The 23,497-nt window shown below is 38.9% G+C and overlaps 1 long non-coding RNA gene across 2 annotated transcripts in view; it reads left to right on the forward strand.

Annotated features, from left to right (window-relative positions):
* LOC308648858 overlaps window positions 1-23,497 on the forward strand; it is a 160,973-nt gene that overhangs the window by 31,016 nt on the left and 106,460 nt on the right. Inside the window, exon 3 of one of the 2 annotated variants that reach the window (XR_014021927.1) lies at window positions 11,006-11,167. The exons of the other annotated variant lie outside the window; for it this stretch is intronic. This is a non-coding gene — a long non-coding RNA (uncharacterized lncRNA). Of the gene's footprint in view, window positions 1-11,005; window positions 11,168-23,497 lie in introns of those variants that run through there. 2 annotated transcript variants of the gene reach the window in all.

Genomic DNA, 23,497 nt, shown 5'->3' on the forward strand with positions numbered 1-23,497 from the left:
TTCCATTAATACTCTTTCCTTTCCCTAATCTTTACAAGCAACCCCATTTACTCTCTATAGACAGTGTCAATTATTCAAGTAAACAGCATAATGCATTCTTTCCTATTTATTGAGTGATAAGAGGATACAAACATGGCCAAATTACATTTTCAGTTTCATACTTTGGTAAAAAATTCTTCTCTTTAAAATAGTAGGGTTTTTAGTTACATGGATGAGAAGGAAATATAAATATAAAATATGTGGTAAACTACTGCAACTGGATCATTTGAAGCAATAATGGGAGATATTCTACAACTTGATTGGTAGGTATATTGTACTTATGGGGTCAAGGAGTTGGTTGATATTTAAGAGTAGGGGTTCTCATACTTCAGTGTGCATCAGAATTTTCTGGAGGGCTTAAACATTGATTGCTATGCCCATCCCAAGACTTTCCAGTTCAAAGTCTCTAGGACATGGCCATATAATTTGCATTTCTAACAGGTACCCAGGTAATGCTGAAAATCTTGGTCTTGGGATTACGTTTTGAAAACCATTGGTTCAGAAACTATGTTGCTTTCTATGAAACAGAATCCCAATTTTATAATTTGTCTCAGAGCCACCTCTTTCTGCTTAATAGACATATGGTAAGTCATAAGAATAAGCTTTACTGCTTATTCCACTAGAAAATGGGTTTTCAGATCAGAAGCAATGTTTGCAAGATACCATACTGGTGTGTGAGTAGGGGAAATTTATAATTTGTCATTCAAACTGGAACACTTTTGAGAGTAATTGTGCTATTAATCATGCCAGAACAATGGCAATAAACTGGGACTCTCTTGAGCAAATTGGAATGATCACACAGTGTATAAGATATTTAATATGCCCAGGATGATTATACTAGCAAGTGTCTGGAAGGAATGTTAGTCAGAAAAAGAAAATTCAAACCCCTCAAAAATTTCTGGTACAGTGAGGACAAATTTCTGTCTTTTCTATGATTATAGATAAATAAATTAACCTGCCGCCCTACAGCTGACTGGCTGGTACCTTTGGGTATAATACCATATCAAAAGTTCAAGATTCACTGTTGCTTATAGCAAAGTTGGACATACAGCAATGACAGTCAGCGCTGGTGGTGGAAGGTCCATATCACGGAGTCTATGCATAATCTATATCTATGTTTCTATGGAAACTTTTGTTCATAAGCCCACAGAGTGAACATGGGGATAGATGGAGAAGGACACTGACTAACATGTGCAAGGTGAATCATCTTCTCCACTTGCTTATTGAATCTCTTTCACTAGAAGGTTATTTATTGAGTGTTATAGACTTTTGGCTGCAAAGAAATTAAAACCCTGGATAGTTGGTATAAACAATAAAGCATTTACTATTTCACATGTATTATGGTAGCTTAAGAGTTGGTTGATTAGATGGTTCAGCAGCTGCATCAAGGATCCAGGTTGTTTCCATCTTTTTGATTTGCCATCCCAAACATATCACCTTGACTTATTTCATGGTTGTAAGAAAGCCACAGCTATTCTAAACAACACATCTTCACACACTACATCTAGAGGCTGTAGAAGGGGTGATTCCTATTTTTACTGTGATAAAGAAACTCATGGAAATAATTCCACAGTAAACTTCCTTAAACATCTCATTGGCCAAAATGGGGTCTCATGGCCCTTTCTAAGTCAACCACTCATAAGGAGAATAGAACCACCAGAAATACCTAGATTCATTGCTAGGGCAGAGACATAGTCATTCCACCCTCTAGCATGCATGAAATCACAGGGAAGATCTTGGCTACCTATACAAAACTGAAGTTCTATTTACAAGAAAGAATAATGGCTATTAGATTGACAATGTAATGAAAATGTCTTTATATCAAGGGCCCATTTTGTTTATGCATGCAAATACTTCTCAGACCCACTTGTTACCAGTCCTCTCTGGTTTTGTTCTTTCTGCTTCCATCACAACCTAATTAAACCATTTGTTACTGTCTATTAGGCTGTATATTTCCAGGAAAAGGCAAGATGATATGCCATGCAAAGTTCTAACCCACTGGGAGAATTTTACTTCTCCACTTTCACTTTGGTGGGACTGAATGGAACTGAATGGACTATCACAATATATTTTGTGAGTTTATTTTTTATTGTGCCCACTCACTATTCAAAGATAAAGCTGTGCTAAAATTTTCTTTTTCTCCCATTAACCAAAGTAGATAATAGAGAATTATTTACAAAAGTATACTTGTTGGTATTGGAGAGGTGGCAGTGTGGCATGACCGGGAATACTAGGAAGATGAGCCATCAGCACATGAAACTTGAGCTCTAAGGACCTGCTCAGATGCACTCACTTATATACTATTTCCACTTGGATGCCTCTGACTTTGTAACTGGGTAGATCAGGTAACTTTCAGTTCATGATAAACAGCTTTCATTTCATGGTCACCTGGTTACCTTCTGGTCCCAGTAGCAAATCAAGTGCTATTCCTCCAAAGAATAATGACTGCTCACTAAAGAAGGTATAGCTTTGCTCTAAAACCCTGATGTTTTTTCTCTGAACCTCATAATCAGTCTTTTCACAGACTCATTTAAATTTGAGAATCACTGGTCCCACTAGGTCCTAAGGGACAAGTGGGACATTTCCAGCCTGGACCAGCTGCACAGCCTTCCTCTGAGCCCTACTTAAAGTTGTCAACTTTTCAAGTTACTTAGGAGAAAGAGCTGAGGATCCTACAAAATGTGGTATATGTTGCTTCTAAAATCCAAAGAGCAATATCAATCATAGGACATTTTTATAGAGGTAGGAAACCAATAATAATAATAATAACAACAACAACAATAATAATACAATTTAAGCTCTAATGTAGTTTAAATGGGAAAAGTGGGTAAAAATAGTAATATGTGCACATCTTTAAGTATATCTTTTGATTCACCTGTGCCTTCCAAAGCAGGTTGACACTTTCCGAATCTGGTAGAATAAATTGGTTACAGTCTTGTTTGCAATTCCTTCCATCAAGACATTAAGCCTATTTTTTTTTTCATGCTTTAAATTTGCACTGGTCTTGTTACTTGCTTTGAACAAAATGCTGCAGAAGTGACATTTTATGACTTATAAACAGGCCTCAAGAGGCCTGAGCAGCTTCTGCTCTGCCCTTTTGGGGTCTCTACACTAAAGAAGCCTGAGCCCATCTGCTGGAGAGACCAAGAAGAGGAGAATTGTGGTACCCAGGCCCTTAAACTCAGATTGCTTGCAATTGCAAGTAAACCCAATCAATTCCATCTGAAGCAGGACGAGTCACCTCATCTGAGTCCTACATGAATTGCTGCCCCAAGAACTATGAATGATAAAAGGCTGTTATTTCAGACTTGTAAGTTTTGAGGCAAGTTTCATGCTGTGATAGATAATGGATGCACCAAAACTTTCACAACTATCATTGTTCCCTCACCTCTTTCTGTTTTATCTGCTGAAAAACAAAACTAAATTTTAGAACTGTATGGGAGGTGATAACCTAAGTAACTTCTTACACCCCTATGAAATGTGATATGACAGCCCAGAGCAGAGATTGGGAAAATGCCATTCCAGTCCTGAGTACTACAATACCTAATGAGCCGGTACTCCATGCCCTTATAGGATGCATTATGGTAGGAGGCACTTTAGGTTGAGGGTTGTTTGGGGAACGGATAGTGAAGATGGAGAGGTGAAGGTTCCGTTAATAAGCAAATCCCTGAAACAGTGAAATAAAATTTAAAATATGCATCTAATTTTATCTTTATCTCATTATTCCTAATAAGTCTATCATATTCTATTGATCTGTGTTTCATTAGATACCTCATGTACATAATTATGAAAAAAATTGTGCATATGATAAGCAAATGCTCAAATTTTAAATATTTACACATGATAAGGATCAAAACATGTGGAGGCTGGGCCAGGAAGCATGTTTGCCCTTTTAGGAGACAAATATAGAAGAGAACTGTACCTGCCATGGAATATAAATAAACTCATGCATGCCTACAAGATATCATGTAACCACCATACAAAGACACTGGGAAGATCTCAAGGCACATCTATCCATAGTAAATATTTATTGACCTGCTCTGTGCTATGACCCTGTAATAATCTGTTTGGAAAAATCAAAGATGGAATTAGAAGTTTTCTTGCCTAAAGTATATCCAGTTATCTTGGGGTTTCCCTTTTGGGTCAGACCTGATGTAGTGGTCTAAAAATCTTAAAGTTATTTTAGGGTCACTCAAAGGGTTTATACCTATTATAAAATGTTATAAAAATATCCCTGTAGCTACCCTGCCTCCTGAGTCATTCTCTGAGTGGCCTAATGAGACTTAAGTGGTGTGGAGTTTGTTCTGGCCATCTTGCTCCAGGTCCACCCTGGTGTGACCTCAAACACCAGGAAAGAGCCCAGTTTCAAGTGGAGTGTTCTCTGTACTAGGGCACTTTATCCCACCATCTGCCTGGCAGCTTCCACTGCAGATGTTCTTACCCTGATGGCTATTTTCACCTTTCTTTCAGCTACTTTTTTTTCCAACTATTTTTAATTCACAGTCTTTTGGCTTTTAAATACCTACCACATCCATTTTCATGTTTCCCCCTCGAAGCTCTGCAGTGCATTCTCCTCTTAACCTCTCTCACCACCACATATGCTTTCCTCCCTTTCATATTTTCCCCATTCATGCATTCCCTGCTGTCCTATTTTTCTTTGTTCAATTCAGAATATCAGCCAGAAGCTTCCCTGTTGCTAAGAAACCACATCACCCACACACACCCTTTTCCACTCTCATTTCTTCTTCTGATATTAAAAAAAAAAAAAAAAAAGAAAATGAAGGGTGCTGCTGTTCTATTTCATACCTCGGGGATGTGCCCCCTATCACATCTGTCTCCTCTCATTAGATTTTTGGCTTCTTGATTTATTAATAACTTGCCCCAGGCTGTGAGATACAGCACAAAATGCCCTTTGAGCTACACAAATTATGAAAGTCAGGAAGAAATATAATTCCTACCAAAGAAACAATGAAAGAGAAAATACTTAAAATTTAGTTTTGAGGCCTGGCATGGGCTCATTCAGGGCTCTTGTATAGATCTCTGAATCAAATCCAGCCCTCCCCAGTAAGAGGCTTCCATTAATGATCAAGTTAGCTGACAAGTCCCTCTTACAGACCTTCATCCTGTCAAGTTGTGAGGAAGCTGCTAACAGCATGTTGAGTGTGGTCTACACAAACTAAAGGATAAAAACAATACAGAAATTCATTGTGCTGTTTTCCAAATCTAAGTCCTTTTCCAGGCATCAATCTGACATGGCGCTTGTGTCGGAGGCATAATTGGAGGTGTGGCAGCCCGTCTTACAACATGTTCTTAATGGATTCCAAGTCTGCTGGCACGCTTTAATACTTTAATGGGAATGGTAGCTCCATATGTCCAAACACTAGGGCAGAGGAACAGATACCACAAGATTTGAAGAAATCTCCTTTCACCCTTGCAATACCATAAATAATTTCCCTCCCTGGTGTGAATTCTTTCTCTGTCTTTGTGCATGGATGCCATGCCTGAGAGGCCTTCCCTGCTAAGCCTGCCCCCACACAGTTGCTCTCAGCTCTTTGCCCACTGTTAGCACTGCACTAATTGGGCGGCGTTAGGAGTCCCTTGGCTGATAGTATCCCAGCCTTTCATGTACATATGTTTGCTGGCTTCTGAGTACTGCTCTCTGTGAAAGAAGGACTCAGAGCCTGCATGTAACAAGTGATCAATAAACTGCCTTAAATGTAATCAGAGAACACAGATATTCAGATAAGGAGGATATTTTAGTTTCATTTTCTGGAGAGGAGAAGGAACAGTTGTTTTCTTCATGTTAAGAATCAAGTTCATCAGCAAAGTAACAGAAATGAAACATGTACTTTCAGACAGAGTATTTCAGACAGTAGAGAAAAAGGTCCAGAACTTTTTTTTTTTTTTTTTTTTTTTGTCAGAATCCACTGATATTCTGAAAGTGGAATCCCTGTGAGACTAAAACCCACTCCAAGGTATTCTAAGAATGCCTGACCAGAACTACAACTGGCAAGTTATCACTATTTTCCTTCTAGAATCCAGCCCCTAGGAGATGTTAGGTCTTCTGAGAGGTTCAGAAAGTTCTAACATGATTTTACAGTTTTTATCTCAACTATTGAAACATGTATATGATCTTTCTAGGATTTATATTTGATGTCCTGCTTATTGTAAACAACTGAGAATGATATAAAATGTCTACTTTCATGTTCATTTCTCATTCTCTTGAGGTTGGTCAACATTGCCAAGTTATGCTAATTTCTTTTTTTTCACATTTATTTATAATTAATTCTTTTTTGTCTTCCATCCCATGCTATCAATATGGTCTATAGTCTCATAGTGCTTCCTGTCACTGAAAACAGTGGCATCCATCCCAGAAAACAGACTAATTTTCCACCTGAAACCTCTACTGGTAATATAACCAGTGCCCTGGAGGCCTCTCATTTTTCTTGGCCTCTCAGAGCAAATAACTCCTCCTCCTTTCTAACTACAACCTCAGTCAGCCCCTCCTCTTCTGGGTCTGCTTCACTCTGAATCCAATAGGTCAATGTTTTTCTCTCCATCACAATCCCCTGTTCTCCCAGCTCTCAGTTAGCGACTCTTCACACCCCCTGCAGATTTCTGCTTGGTGAGTGGTGTCCAGACATTCTTTCCCTCTTAGTTTCCCTTCTCTCTTTGCTCCTTTTTCTCCTATTTGAGCACCCAGGCAGGCAAGTCCTAGTCCTCAGAGTCCAGGCTGGAAGACTGAAACTGAAGCTGAAATTCTAGCAGTTAAAGCGGAGCCTCACACTCCAAAAAGCTGTAACTTTGTATATTGTTCTAGGAGATATATAAAATATCAATTTTTGCTAAAATCTAGTTATTTTCTTTTTAAATATTACAGAAGTAATGAAAACATTCTCTTTTTTAAAAAATTCACACATTACAGAAGTACTAGGAATAAAAGTGGGCTGTCTCAACTCCCCCTTTGCCAGGCCCTCTCCCTGCATATAAGCCCTGTCCAGGAACCTGAAATGCATCCATACAAACCTTATTTCTGTGGGTTTAAGTTCATAAAAATATTTTCAGACATGTACATACACACCCACCCAGTGGAAACTACATAATAAATCATCTAATGGGGGTGATATTAAATATTCAAAGGTGTTTCTTCCTTTAGATTGAAATAAACTTCCCTACAAAACAAATCACCTGGACCTAAACTTAAGTTTTAAATTCAGGTAGTATGTATAAGTTGAGAAGAAAACTAAATGATAGAAAATGTTAAGATCCAGGAACAAGATTCAGTGAGTCAGCTAATAGTTTGTAAGATTAAAGACAATAACAAAGAATTTAATTGCTGGCTTATCAGGATGAGTGAAGATTTCAAAAAGTCATTTTGTTATACACTTTGGTAACAAATTATATTGGAAGTTAGGAAATACAACAGATAACAACTCCAAAATGCTTTCACTGCAGACTCAGTATTTTCCTATCTGACGTGTAAACGATGTTGGGCTATTGATGTCAAGGTTTTCAAAACACATTTTAAATAATGTTGAAAGGCATACACATGGCTAATACAGATAGAATCAATAGATAATAAATCGCACCTCATGTTACTCATCAGAAATAGCTGAACCTACAGGGAACTACCCCTATTGAGCTTTCTTTTCTGCCTAGAACTAAAGTCATTTATATCCCACATTATAAAAATAAAGTGCATTTAGAATTAGACCCAGCTTTTATAATTGTTGTCTCTTTGTTGCCATGGGTCAAATAATAGTTTGTAAGATTAAAGACAAAAAGAAAGTCACTCTCATCCACAACGATGGAATTATTATATTATATATTATATAATATAATAATTATATTATATATTATATAATATAATAATTATATTATTAATTATTCTATTCTATTCTATTCTTATTATTCTATTCTTATTCTATTCTACATTAAAGAATTGCCATAACTTACTAAACTACTTTATGAAAGTTCTTTTTTTTTGTTGTTATTATAAACAATTCCCTAATGATCCCATTATGCAGTTATTTTCATTTATATACCTAAGTATTTCCATAGCACACTTTAAATTGGAATTTTTAGGTTTTAAAAAAAAGCTTTGTACTTTTTTGTTTTATATATATTGAAAGAAATATAAACTTTTATGTGTCAAAATTAAACAATGGGATTTTACTTTATAGCTATTAAACCATCAAAATTTTATAAGATCAATAAAATATGTTATTGGTGGGAATATGGGAGAGAGTTGTGAACATCTATGAAAATTTAAAATACATATAGGTTTCAACCAATGAACCTGCTAACTCTTAGACTCCAATGCCATACAAGTAGGACTTAAAAAAGAAAAAAATTAGAATACCTAAACAAAGATATTTCTGTCAACATGTTTTTTGCTTAAAATATTAGTACTAAGTCCCATATTGCCATCACTTCAGGGATGGACAAAGCACAGGCTCTACCTTCAGGTACATGCACAAGCAATTTGAGTTCACAAGAGAGGTTCTAGGGAAGTAAGCTGGGCCCAAGGTGGAGTGCCACAGAGTTCACCAAAAAGCTGATGTACATGACTACAAAATAAAGCACACTTCACATCTGGTGAAAACATAAACTTGCCATCAAACAATTGTGTTAATTAAAGTCACAGGTTCTCTGGGGGTTTTTTGTTTGTTTTGTTCTGTTTTTTCTGGTACCAGGGATTGAACCCAGAGGAGTTTAAGCACTGAGCCACATCTCCAGCCCTTTTTATTTGATATTTTGAGACAGGGTCTTATTGAGTTGCTTAGGATCTAAATTGCTAGGGCTGGCCTCTAACTTGTAATCCTCTTGCCTCATCCTCCAAGTTGGGGGGATTACAGTGTGGGCTTTAATTTTTCTAATGTTAGTAGAGCCAGAATATGAGATGCACTATGAAAAAGGGGTTTGCTTTTTCACAAACAGAATAACAGACCAAATGATGGTTTGTTTAATGCCTGGTACGTTCTTGAAAAGTACCAGACCAAATGATGGTTTGTTTAATGCCTGGTACTTTCTTGAAAAGTATTTGTTGAATCAATAAGACATAAGAGCATTATAAAAGTTTAGCTCACATAAACTGGATTCAGTCAAATCTCGCCTGTTCAAGATTGCCAGGAATAAAGCATAAATTTTTTCCTTTCATCCTCCTCCTTCTCTACTTTTTCCCACTCTCCCTCCCCTTCTTCCATTCATTTCCTCCACCATTTTTCAGGAAAATGAAAGACTTCAGTAAAATTGAAATACTAAATCCTGTTAACCTCACTTTGACCCCATTATTTCACTATTTAACAATGAAGTGAAACCACCAGCTCTTAAATAATAGACTTGAAATGCCAAAAGAGAGCGCTGAGCAATTTTAAAAGCACAAATGTTATATAGGGAAAAAAATGGCTAACATTAAAAACAAACAAAATAAAACATAACAGCTCATTAGAAGTTGATGATGTATGACAATCCCTTTGGTAACAGATCTCCAGAAGGGATTGCTAGCCCACAGAGGAGCAAGGGCAGCCTATCTACAAGGTCCACTTACTCTCTAACTATTGTCATTTCAGGGAAACCCATTAGCAAGGTTCTGTCACGGAAAGGCTGGGACCTCCACAGAATAATGAAAATGTTCCCAGAGTCTAAGCACTGCCTGGCATGGCTCCCATATCAACAGCAAAACAACTGCATAGCAACCTGCATTTGGTTGGTTCCTTATTCATGGCTGCTCCAACAGAGATGACACTCCTGCTTACTCCCTGTCCACTGTGTAAAGTGTGTCAAGCAGGAATTGAGTCTATATGCCAAATTGAGGAGGGATGCAGGCTGGCATTTCCCAGAGCACTCTGTTCACCACGTGGTCCCTGGAGCGCTGCCTCCTGGCTCACAGAGGAGCCAGGGCTCCTCTCCCCTCCCCCACTTCCTCTCACAAAGACAACATGTAACAACCATTAGCAGGTATGTGTGTGCAAGCTCCCAACTGTCCAAGTACCTTTCAGATCCAGTGACCTGTTTTATGAATAATAGGGAAGAGTTTCCAGCCTGTTTTCTGCATTCTTAGGAGTATGCAGAGTTCACAGTAAGAGAACAGCCACTCCTAAAACAAAGAAAAACCACTCTAACTGCTGCTTTGCAAGGAGCATCTGCCATCTGTTCATGTCCTGTGGCAGTGCTGCTGATCTGGACTCCAGTAATGGCACCATCCTACCAATCCAGACCAGGGCACTTTTCCTCTGTCCCACAGGGTGTTTCCTTGCACTTTCCCATCTGTTTCTAAGTAAGTGCAGAAAAATATTATTTATAAAATAAGACTAGCAAGTGACTCACAGCACATAAAAATAAGTCAGGGTGCAATTTGTCGTCATCTTTAACAAGAAGAAGAAGAAGAAAAAAAGTAAAATGCTCCAGAATTGGAGAAACAACTTACTTTTTCAAACCTCCTCAAGGAGCGTCTTCAAATGATAGGCAGGAAATGGACTTGTGGGGTGAAGTTAAGCTCAAGCAAACTCGAGTGGCAAGAGCACCAGCCCCATCATGCATATTCATAAGAGGCAACCTGAGCGCCTGTGTAAAACCACAGTGTGGCTGTGTTTCTTGCACATACTTTGCATCCATACTGCCAGGAAACACGGCAGCCCTGAAGAGACCCAGCACTTTGCTGTGTAACATGGTTCAGAAGAATGATCATTGTTCTTTGGAGATTTAACCCACACATCAACTAGATTTTCTCCATAGGCCTGTAACAACCCAAGAAGTGCCCATCTGTCAGGATGCCGTTTTAGAATCATTATTGTACAAGTGTGAATTTTAAGGGTTTTGGCTACTAAGAAGCAAAAACGAATATGGAGATTGACTTTCAGTAAAGGATTTTGTATTTATTATCAATACGATAATGAAGAAACAGGTCAGTGTGGCATACACAGGAAGATAATTGTATTCTCTATGCCGCTTCTCTTCTTGACAGATTTTCTACAAACAAAATGCCAGAGTTGGTTTCAGCTGCCAGAAAACATAAACCAAGGGCTTTGTTTCACCAGGCTTTGGAGTGCATTGGTGGTCTAGTAGTGAACATAGCTGCCTTTCAACAGGATTTGTGAAGTATGTACTGGGTTTTTCATTCATTCACTCTTACAAATATTTATTGAGTGCCACTGTGTGCCAGTTACTGTTCTAGGTACTTGGAAAACCACAACAAACAAAACAGACAAAAGTTCCTCCATCATAAGGCCAATGACCACCTGAGTGCTTCATATTACAATGCTCTTCTAGGGAGAAAGAATACTTTGTCACGTACCTATCATTAAAGGGTCTGGACATTTTTATTCAATTTCTCTCAAATATCCTCCATGATTCTATAAATGAAGAAGTTGGTATATGTGTGCCCAGATGTGCTGTGTAAGGAAGAGAGAGGGGGAAAAAAGCACAGAGAATAAACTGAGAGGGAGATTATCCAAAAAGTGATAAAAAACTTTATGATCTGGTAAAGATGGAAGACACTAGTATTGGGAAACACAAAAGAATACAAGTACAGATGGAAAAATCTATGAAATACACAAAATAGTATCAAGATGTCAATTCTTCAATTTAATCTACAAATTTTATATGAAATAATAAATTTTATAATTATGATTTGAATTAAATAAGCTGATTTGAAAACATGGGGAAAAAATCTGAGAGGAGAAATGTAATAAGGAAGGAATTAGCCCTACAAGATGCTGAAATATAAAGTTTTGATAAGTAAAATAAGTGAGATACTAGCCCATACAAAAATAGACAGACAATGGAACTGATTTAAAAACCAAGAAATAGTTCCAGATCCATTTGGGAATTTAATATCTGTTCAAGATAGCACATTTCCAGTGAGTCTGTTGACCTCACTAGCATCAGTATGGTGCTTTGCCTCCTTCTTATTAGAAGGCTGGGTACTAACCACAGGTTCTGGGCATTGAACACCTAGGAGTAAGAAATAGCATAAGGCTTGAATGGTACATCACCCAAGCACTAATCCTGCTCTAACACCCGTAGCTTGATGACTTTGAACACACAGCTTAACCATGTTGAGAGTTGGTTTCATTGTCTCTAATAAGTGGGTAACAAAACCCATCTTAAAGATTATTCTAAGGATAAGTTGATATACAAGTAATATATCAACAAGTAGTAAGTACTTATAAAAATAAACATTTCCTAGTTGAACAACTTAATAGGAATCTTAACTACAGGCCAATAGTCTCAGAACCTGTCATCTGCAGACAGAAATTGCTTTCCAAAAATCTCAAACCCCTCCTTGCCACACCACATGCAAACAAGGCTTGAAAAGGGGGAATAATTCTTTTTAAGCACAACTTTTAGAATTAGTGATTTTCTGCAAAGAAAACTCTTTAAGAATGAGATCAAAGTTGTGAGTGGGGTTGATGAAATCAAGCAAGAGAAGTTTTCATTGCATAGCACAGAAAATAATGTTCTTTTTCTAGTGTGTGGAAGGAAGAGGAGGAGTTTTTAAAAGATGGCCCTAGACTGAGTGTGACATTGATGGAAACCTGCCCTGTGTTGGGCTCCTGCTCCCTCAGGCCTGACCTGGGTGAGGTGTTGGAATGGAGACTTGACTTTTGTACAAAAGAAGGTTGAAAAATTTATGGAGAAGGGCAGAAACACAAATAAAATTCCAGATAAACTTTTAATTTCCATCCTTGGTGGTAATGTATCACTCAGTGCCTAAGGGATAAAAGGATGTTGAAGACTTTTGTTAAACAGGGAGTTCACATCTACTCTTGAGAAACTTTACAACAGTGGACAACCTGGAGCAGTGTTGGAAAGGGATGGAACATGCCAGGGAGAATGGCTCAGAGGTGGAAGGCAGCCAAAGAGGGAACAACAGCAAAGGGTTTGATGTCTGCAGTAGGGCAAACAAGATAATGAGCGAGAGATATGCTGATAGAACATTTGCCAAACAACCCTGAATTAACCCATTCTCCAGATGCATATTGTAATGCTAGATTCATGGGACCCCAATAGACCTCCAGGAGCCAAATCCGACGCAATCACACAAGAGTCTTTATTGCAAGCTCGAGCCTGGACTCAACAACTGTTCCCAACACAGCGGTCCCAGGGAGTGAATCCCAGTCCTTTGTTCAGTAAGATTTTATAGGTTTTGGGGGGGATACTCTATGCATCACAACATCACACAGCAAATCATTCCATACTGCGGGAAAGTCAAACAACAACTCTTAACATTGATTAGCACATTCACTGGCAGGAACAAGTTGGGTAAGGGTGATTGGTTAGTCCAAGAGGGGAATTCTTTGAACTGATTGGTTTAAGCCACAAGGGGTGTACGTGCTAAACTACATGGTTTCCCAACATGTTATCAACCACCATAAACTGGGGTTATCTGGCATTCCAGGTATTTTCCCTGTCTCATGCTGATTGGTGGTTGCTAGGGGGTTGCTAGGGGTCCTCACCTAGCCTAACTGAGTCAGGGACACCTGGCACCGCAGATCTCTCCTGTTATTTGTAGATAAACAACTCAGCAGGGTGGGTATGTGCTTAGGAGTGCTCTGTGGGTTTTTCCAAGGACAAGGGTCACGCCCCCTTCCTTGGACAGGCTTTCCTCTGAGGTAGAGGCTGGTTTCTCAAAAATGGAGTCACATCAGTTTTTCAATATGTTCAGAACCCATGGGGCTGAAGACATCCAATGGCTTTGAGAAACACTATAGAGCAAGGAATCATGGCATTGGTGATGTTTTTTGGACAAAATTATACCAGAAAAGGTTTAGCAAGGTTGGGAACATAGAAGGCTGGCAAAATACATAGCCATTGACAAGAGAAACCTTCGGATCTGGAAAAGGTTTATAACCAGAATAAGGATGAAAATAAACTGATTTTGTCTACAAAATTTATCTGTGGGTGGCAATCAATGAACATATGACCCCCAACTCCACCAGAGGCAAAATCAAAGCTAAATATAATTAAATTCAGAACTTGGAGCAAAAGAATATTGTGCTATTTTTTTCATCACAAAGCTTTTCCCATTTATAACAGGCAGAAAATATACTTATGAAGGTTGTGCTTACCCCTGACCTACATCTTCTGTAAAGAATGCATATGTTACAGACACCAACAAAAAGATCTTTCCTCCCTGCCCCTCCTTGACAGAGAAAATAGCAAAGGAGCACATTTTGACAGTCTTGTTAACAGGGAGAAGCATTTCATGAGGCATCATCAGCTCCACCATCTGTTTTGCTCCAAAGTTCACCAGCTGCTAAATTAATGAATTTCCTTTAGTCATCATTTTGGTCCTTTTTTGGACACTGGTCATTAAAAAGTTGAGTCATCATGGGGACTCCCAGATAGATGTCAAAGATGGGACCATGGCTGGTTGTGATGTGAATACGAGATATATATATATATATATATATATCTGTCACAATGTCATCTAAGAAAATCAACATCATTATTTATCATTCACACCTTCTTTTTCTAATAACTGGATTGATCATTCATTCAATTCACTGGGTTTGCTTTGAATAATGTTCAGAACTCTCATTCCCACTTCCCATGCCAAGGCATGTCCTCAACATTTTTTCCAGAAATTTTGAAAAATTTTCAGAAGAATGTATAATGTTTTCAAGCATTTTTAGCAGCAGAAATCATATTTTCTGGAACTGGGGCTATGGCTCAGGGGTAGAGCACTTGCCTCGCATGGGTAAGGCACCACACAAAAATAAATAAATAAATAAATAAATAAATAAATAAATAAATAAATAAATAAATAAAAATATGTGTCCATCTATAACTAAAAATATTTTTAAAAATTTTTTAAAAATCATATTTTCCTAATGAGAACCCCAACATACATTTTAAGTAGTTGACAATCAGGAAGGTCTTTCTCATATCATTTAAATTTTTAGGGATTAATGAAAAAAGTCATTTTTTTGTGAACCTTTGAAGTATCTTTGAAAATGAAAGTAACTCCAAAAGAGACCCCAGCATCTTTTAAGCACCAACAGAAGGGTGTGGCTACCTGATTGCATACAAAGCCAACAATAAATGGTCTGATGTGAATTTTTTTTAAGAGAGAGAGAGAGAGAGAGAGAGAGAGAGAGAGAGAGAGAGAGAGAGAGAGAGAATTTTTTAATATTTATTTTTTAGTTTTCAGTGGACACAACATCTTTATTTTATTTGTATGTGATGCTGAGGATTGAACACAGTTCCCCGCGCATGCCAGACGAGCGCGCTACCACTTGAGCCAAATCCCCAGCCCCTGATGTGAATTTTTTAAAAAGCATTAGCCACACCTTGTGGTATACAAAAGCACACAGGGTTTAGACTCAGACAGAATTGGCTCTGAATCCCACTGAATGATCTTGAGTAGGTTACTTAGCCTCTGCTAGACTCTCTTTAAGCATCTCTGAACTGGCCATAATAATATTTTTTAAAAGGTGCTATGAGGGAAAAATTGGACAATGTGTATAAAAAACTAGTACAGTGCCTAACATACAGTGAGTGGTCAAATATGGTAGGTTTATATTACTAGCACTAATAATATTGGCCTTATTTTGTGGGTATAATCAACACAGTGCATAAGAAAGCACTGTGGGTTAGTAATAAATTCATACCTGGCCAGTTTGACTCAAAATGGAATTTCTAATTCACCTAATGTTAATAACATTGGCAAATAAGACACTAAGGAATCAAAATGTCTCCTGGGTGTAAGGTTCACCAACAGATCCGTTGAATGGTGTACCTATGATTCTAGTTAGAAGACCTTGTCAGCTAAACCCAGCCTCTTCCTTCTGGATCCTGGATGCTCTGTCTATAGAATAGTCAATATCTTATTTTAAGAACCTCTAGGGAAACAGATCACACAACTGCTCTTAATAACCTATTTCAGTATTGGTAACTGTATCTCAGTAAACCTGAAGAGCCAATCTGAACCTTGTACTCTAGTTTAAGGCCAGTCACCTCATGTTTAATTTAGTATTGATACCTGGAATGGCATTGAACCAAATTACAGCTGCAAATACGGACAAATGTGTGAGTTTTCAGTATGAGCATGTGCTCTCGACAATCACCTATGATGAGTTATTGTTAATGTAATCAGAGATATTATTTTAGCCAGCCTTTTCTATTGCTACAACAAAAGGGCCAGCAAGAACAATTTTTTTTGGGGGGGAGTTTATTTGCTGTTCACAATTAAGAGGTCTCAGTGCATAGATGGTGAAGTCCATCACTCTGGGCCCACGGCGAGGCAGACACAGGAACTTGTGTGGAGGAGGAATGCAACTTGGAACATGGCAATCAGGAAGTGGAGAGACATTTCTCCTTTCACCATGGACAAAATATTTACCCCAAAGGCACAAACCCAGGAACCCACCTCCTCCAGCCACACCCTACCTGCCTAGAGTTACCACCCAGATAATCCCATTTGGTGGATTAATATTCTGATTAGGTTAAGGCTCTCAAAACCCAATCATTTCACCTCCACATGTTTTTGTATTGTCTCACACATGAGCTTCTGTGGGATGCCCCATATCTAAACCATTAACAAACATATTAACAGTGTTTATTTAAAGCACAGCCCTAAGCTCATCCTTGACAATTGTAGCATACTGGTTTGTGTGACATGAATCAGAAATGAGTAGTATTTTAAAAGCTAGCAAGATGAAAGGATTGTCATTGGAGCAGTTTTCTGCAGAGTTTTTGGCTCCTTGAGTCAGCTGCATCCCAGAGATTTGGTTTCCGGGTGTGGAAAACCAACCTTCTACAAGCAATGGAAGGTACTACTTCCTGGTTTACCCTCTAGCATGGTGTCAGGCTTCTGCATAGTGTACAAGATTAATCAAACAGAAATAAAACCAACAAATCCACGCAAGCCAACACCAAGGTACAGCTGACTTGCCTTCTTTTTTTTTTATTTTTAAAGTGCCAAATAATTATCAGTCCAAGTGCCACAGCTTTGTTTTAAAAGCGTTAAAAAGGATCTCAAGTTGGAAGATAGTAGGTGCCCAGGGTATCTTCCTGGCAGAGCCAGGCTGACTACTGAAGTCTCTAAAAAATGTCTTGTAAATTTGGGCAGAATTCTTGAAGTGTGTTTTTTTGAAACATGATCTCTTGAATACTGCCCTCCTCCAAAAGAAAAAAAAAAAGTGGTTAAAAAAAAGGAAGTATGGTGGTGAATTATTGACCATAACCTTAAGAAGACATTTGTGTCTCACTCCAGTAAGAATGGCAGCCATTATGAAGTCAAACAACAACAAGTGCTGGCGAGGATGTGGGGAAAAGGGTACACTTGTACATTGCTGGTGGGACTACAAATTGGTGCGGCCAATTTGGAAAGCAGTATGGAGATTCCTTGGAAAGCTGGGAATGGAACCATCATTCGACCCAGCTATTCCCCTTCTCAGACTGTTCCCCAAAGACCTAAAAAGAGCATATTATAGGGATACAGCTACATCAATGTTCATAGCATCACAATTCACAATAGCTAGACTGTGGAACCAACCTAGATGCCCGTCAATAGATGAATGGATAAAAAAAAAAAACATGGCATTTGTACCCAATGGAATATTACTCAGCACTAAAAAATAACAAAATCATGGCGTTTGCAGAGAAATGGATGGCATTAGAGCATATTATGCTAAGTGAAGTTAGCCAATCCCTAAAAAACAAATGCCGAATGTCTTCTTTGATATAAGGGGGGGGGGGCGACTCAAAACAGCAGGGAGGAAGAGCATGAGAAGAAGATCACCATTAAGCAGGGACGAGAGGTGGGAGGGAATGGGAGAGAGAAGGGGAATTGCATGGAAAATGGAAGGAGACCCTCATTGTTATACAAAATTATATATAAGAGGATGTGAGGGGAAAGGGGAAAAAAAGAGAGAAATGAATTACAGTAGATGGGGTAGAGAGAGAAGATGGAGGGGAGGGGAAGGGAGGTGGGATAGGAAAGGCAGCAGAATACAACAGACACTAGTATGGCAGTTTGTATAAACGTGGATGTATAACCAATGTGATTCTGCAATCTGTACACGTGGTAAAAATAAGAATTCATACCCCATTTGAATCAAATGTATGATATATGATATGTCAAGATCATTGTAATGTTTTGAGCAACCAATAAAAAAAAAGAAGACATTTGTGTCTTATCCAAAGCCTTATACCTAATTTATATTCATTTTTGTGTGTTCCTTGGACCACAGTTCCCGGACTGCTCTGAGACCCACTTTCCTGTTCTTTTCCACACCCCAGAAACATGCTGGGAGGTGGAGATGTGGAGGACCTAGACATGCATGATGGTTAGTGAAATTTTCCTATGTGATTGCATGGATCAGTCTCCTCAAGTTTGCTTTTGAAAAGCAGAAGTCCCTGTGTTGGTGGAAAGAGCCCTGTGGGGCAGTCAGAAGGCATCTGGAGTCACCACTTACTGATTATAATCAATTTTTTGGACTCCTCTGAGATCCAGTCTCCTCCTGCAGGGAACAAGGTCTGCATATAATAGTGCTCCATGCTGTCATACCTGAGTTCCAGATGAGAGCTAGTCTGGATCAAGAACATGGGTGCTCAGCAATGCTTAAACACAAATCACCTGTGGGAGCTGTGCACTGTCATTCCCCCTCCCTGCACCCCACTCAGACCAAGAGCCGTCATTTTTGCTTTCTCCTGCTCTGGTTTCACAGCACAGGGCAGCTGGAGGTCACCACGCCTAGACACTAGCAAGCCCCAGCCACCCAGCCACCATGCACGTGCTCTTGCCACATTGCCTGCAATGGCCAGGGCCTGCTGGAAGTTTGGCTCAGAGGATGTGCACTGAGTGCAGGGCTGTCTGGGTTTGGGGTTTGGGTTTCTCCCCTTTGTTCTCTCAACCAGGAGAGCATTGGAGTCCCCAGCTGACTCTTTTTGTTCTTGTCTAACAAGCCTAATGTTCTTAATTTCCTTTCACTTTCTTTTTTCCCTTGAACTCTCATCTCTCCTTTTTCTGCTTTGATCTCCTTTCTTCACATTTCTTCATGCTGTCCTCCAAGGTCCTTTTGAAAGCTTCTGCACAGATAAGCCGATTCACTTTTCTGCACAGATAAGATGATTCACTTTTCTCAGTATTGGTGGAGCAGCTCCTCTGTGAGCTCCATGCAAACTCTGCAGCTGCCCCGTGGAGCCTCCAGCCCACACTATTTTGCTGTGGAAACGTGCCTTACATCATCAGTCAGTGCTCATGTGTGGATAGAACTGCAAGAATATTTAGCCTTAGAACATTTGACCCATCTTGATATTTTCTATTCCATACTATTAAATTTCTTTTATTTTTTCTTTGCTTCCTTCCTTCTTTCCTTTGTCTTTCTTAAGCTGTTACTACTTACTAAACTAATCTCAGAACTCATTACCATCTTTAATAAATTGAGATTCATAATTTGAAAAATACTGATATAAGAACACTGTCTACCTGCCCTGCATAAGTGACCCATTCCTTTATTTTCTGAAACACAGGTTATCTGTATATAATAAGAATCCACTCCCCACCAAATAGATGAAATTTAGTTCTGGGGTGAAGGTAAGAGATAAAGATAGAAGGAGAACATGTCTCTGCAATATACTGGAGAGCCATCTTGAGGTTCAGGAAATAGCGTGACCTCTTGATGCTTTGAACTCCTCTGACTCCTCTCATCCTCCTTCTTTTTGCCTTTCATTCTCTTCTCCCCCCAACATCCACTCATCAAAACAGCAATAAAAGTTCAGAGGAAGGATCTTGTGGTAGACAGAATAATGGCCACCTGATGCTATCCATGCCCTAGCCCCTCATACCTGAAATGTTAATGGCAAGGGGAAACTAAGGTTTCAGATAGAAGCCAGATGTGGTGGCACATGCCAATAATCACAGCTACTCAGGAGGCTGAGGCAGGAGGGTCACAAATTCAGAGGCAGCTTGGGCAACTTGATGAGACTTGTCTCAAAATAAAAATGAAAAGGCTGGAGATGTAGCTCAGTGGCAGAGTTCTCCAGAGTTTTCAACCCCAGTTCCACCACAAAAAAAAAAAAAAAAAAAAAAAAAAAAAAAGTTGCAGATGGAATTAAGACAGTTAATTAGTGATCCTATGCACAGTGTAATCACAAGAATTGTTTCCACTCCCTCCCCAGTGCTGGGGATTGAACCCAAGGCCTCTTGCATATTAGGCAAGCACTCTACCACTGAGCTGCATCCCCAGCCCCTCACAAGTGTTCTTATCTGTGAAAGAAGGACAGTTAGAGTCAGAGTCAAAGTCTGACAGAGGATAAGATTCCACCCCACAGATGGCAGTTGGCACTGAAAATGAATATGCACAGCCTCTGGAATCTTCTAGAAGCTGGAAAAGGAAAAAAAAAAAAAACATATTCTCAGTGTTCAGAAAGGAAAATGGACCTGCCAGCACCTTGAATTCAGACCAGTGAGACCCATGTCAGACTTCTGACCTCTAGAATTGTAAATTCATAAATTTATGTTATTTTAAGCTTCTGAGTTTACAGTAATATGTTACTGCAGCAATAAGAAACTAACACAGATTGTGCTCTTGGTCAATTGCAACACACTATGAGTTATAGCATTTCCGAGTTCAGGGTTTCTTTATTTAAAATAAATGATTTTTCTTTCTTTTTGCAATACTGGGGATTGAACCAGGACCTTGTGCTTGCTGGGCAAATGCTCTACCACTGAGACTCACTACCAGCCCTCTTTAAATTAAACTTATTTTTTAACTAATAAAGATATGTATAAAAATTATACATACTAATGGAGTATCGTATGATGTTTCCATACATTGTATAATGTTTAAATCAAATTAAACATATCTATCTCCTCAAACATTTATCATTTCCTTGTGGTAAAAATATTCCAAGTCCTTTCTTCTCACTATTTGAAATGTACCTTACATTTGCTGTACAATAGCACACCGGAAATTTCTTGCTTCTTCCTTAATTGTAACTTAGTAGCTTTTCTCCCTCCCCTCCTACTCTACCTGGTCTCTGATAATCATCATTCTACCCTCCACTTCTATGAGATTAACATTTTAGTTTCCATTACTATAACAAAATGCCTGGATGATTCACTTAAAAAGAGGACGGGACTATTTTGGTTCATGGTTTTGGAAGTTTCCATCTATGATTGGTTGGCTCCATTGTTTTGGGGACTGTGGCAAGGCCTATATCATAATGGGAGCACAAGGAGGAGGAAGCTGCTCTCCTTGTGACAGCTGAGAAACAAAGAGAAGGGAAAAGGTCCCAATATCCCCTTCAAGGGCATACCTCCATATGACCGGTAGACTTCCAACTAGGCCCCTTGTCTTAAAGATTCCATCACCTTCCAAGTGCCGCAGATTGAGAGCCAAGCCCTACACAAGGACCTTTGGAGGATACTTATACAAATCGTAGCACCACATATGAGTGAGATCATATGGTATTTCTGTTTCTGTGCTTGGATTAAATATCCAGGGACAAAATACAGAAAATGATTTCCAGTTCCATCTATGTTTTCACAAATAACAGGATTTCATTCTTTTTTTAATGACTGAACAGTGTTCTACTGTATAAATCTACCACATTTTCTTTACCCATTCATTCATTGACAGACACTTAGGCTGCTTCCCTTTCTAGGATCTTGTGAATAGTCTACAATGAACATATGAGTACAGATGTCTCTTTAACATACAAATTTTTATTTCCTTTGGATATATATTTTATTTCTTTTGGATATATACCCAGCAGTGGGATTACTGGATCATTACTATAGTTCCAATTTTTTGAGGCAGCTCTGTACTGATTTCTTCTTACAAGGTTTATTCATGATATTGTCTTTGAAAAGGACAAACAGTCAAGAGATCTTGCCCCTTGAACAATTCTTCAGCCCGACAACCTGCAGAGCTACCACAGAGCTACCAAGTCCTGGGTCACTGTCTGAACACTGCAGAATTAGAGGGGTGGCTGTGAGGCTGAGGAAAGCAGCGGGTGCCTGGGGAACGGGTTCTTCCTCCTAGTTCTCAGCAAAGATCACCAGTCTCTGTCAACCTGTGTGTTGTAATTTTAGCTTATTTTAAAAATAGGAATAAAGACAGTAGTCACTGGGGGACCCCTCAACTGCAATGCTGGAGTGAGGACGGCTGCATAGGACACTAAGATGAGCACCGTGGTGAGCTCCTGTCAGGCTAGACCCCAGCTTTCCAGCTCTCCCTTCTTCATAGTTAGATTCTATCAGGACTGGCATTGCTTGGCATTGCTGTGGTTGAATTCCTTAGTCACTTGAGGTTCAGGGCACTGCCATGCCCTTGCCAATCTCCCTTCTGGGTACACTATCCAAACCATAAATTACTACCATCCTCCTCCAATATATTCTACCTGCCTAAGTTCTTGTTGGCTCACATAATGTGGCCACTCACTGAAACCTGTATCGGGACACTCTGCAACCTTGCTCTGAACCTCTCATTACTCATTGCTGACCTACAGAGCAGCCTGTCCTGTGGCTTTCTGCTAACTGCATTTTCCCTTGAAACCTATTCCCTGGTGCCTGTTTCTTACCAGCCCCTGCAAGTCTGCATGTCCCACTGTAGCTAACTGGGTTATGCCTGGCCGGATCCCAAGATATGTCAACATTTGATGGATCAACATTTTAGGAGCTAGAACATTTTATTAGAGTGAAATGTTAATTAGAGCAGGAATTCTTGGAATGTAGCAGCAAGCAGCCATCAGATTTGGGCAGTGGAGAATGTATAAGCATTACATTAAGGAATTACTGTCTAAGCAAAATGCAAAACTAGTTGCTTCAAACTAAGGAGAAAACACATGGCTGCTGATTTTACAGAGCCTGGAAACCTTAAAAAAAAAAGTTCTGTTGTTTTTGTTGTCAATTTTTAAATATTTTTAAAATTATGTTTAATTGTGATAAAATGCACATAACATAAAATTGACCATACTAACTGTTTTTAAGTATACTGTTCAGTGGCATTGAGTACATTCACATTGCTGTGTAACCACAACCATTTCCAGAACTCTTCTCATTTTGTAAAACTGAAATTCTTACCTGTTAAACAATAAACTCCCCTCTCCTTCCTTCCTTCGTACATACGTACACACATTTCATAAATCTACTCCTCTGTCAATGGACGCTTGGGTGGCTTTCACTTTCAAGATGTTGTGAACAATGCTACTATGAACCTGGATATACAAATATCTTTTTTGACTCCCTGCTTTCAATTCTTTGGGCCATATACCCGGAAGTGTGATTACCCTGGGTCATATGATAATTCTATTTAAAATTTTTAAAAGAAATCTAATACCACTTTCCTTAGCAGCAGCACCATTTTATATTCCTACCAATAGTACACAAGAGTTCCAATTACTCTATATCCTCTGAAACACCTAGTATTTTCTGATTTTTCTCCTTTTTCTTTCTTTTTTATTGTTCTTCTTTCTTTCCTTTTCTTCTTCTTCCTCTTCCCCT

Source organism: Spermophilus citellus (assembly GCF_964194105.1).
Source record: "Spermophilus citellus genome assembly, chromosome: 5".
Taxonomy (NCBI): Eukaryota; Metazoa; Chordata; class Mammalia; order Rodentia; family Sciuridae; genus Spermophilus; species Spermophilus citellus.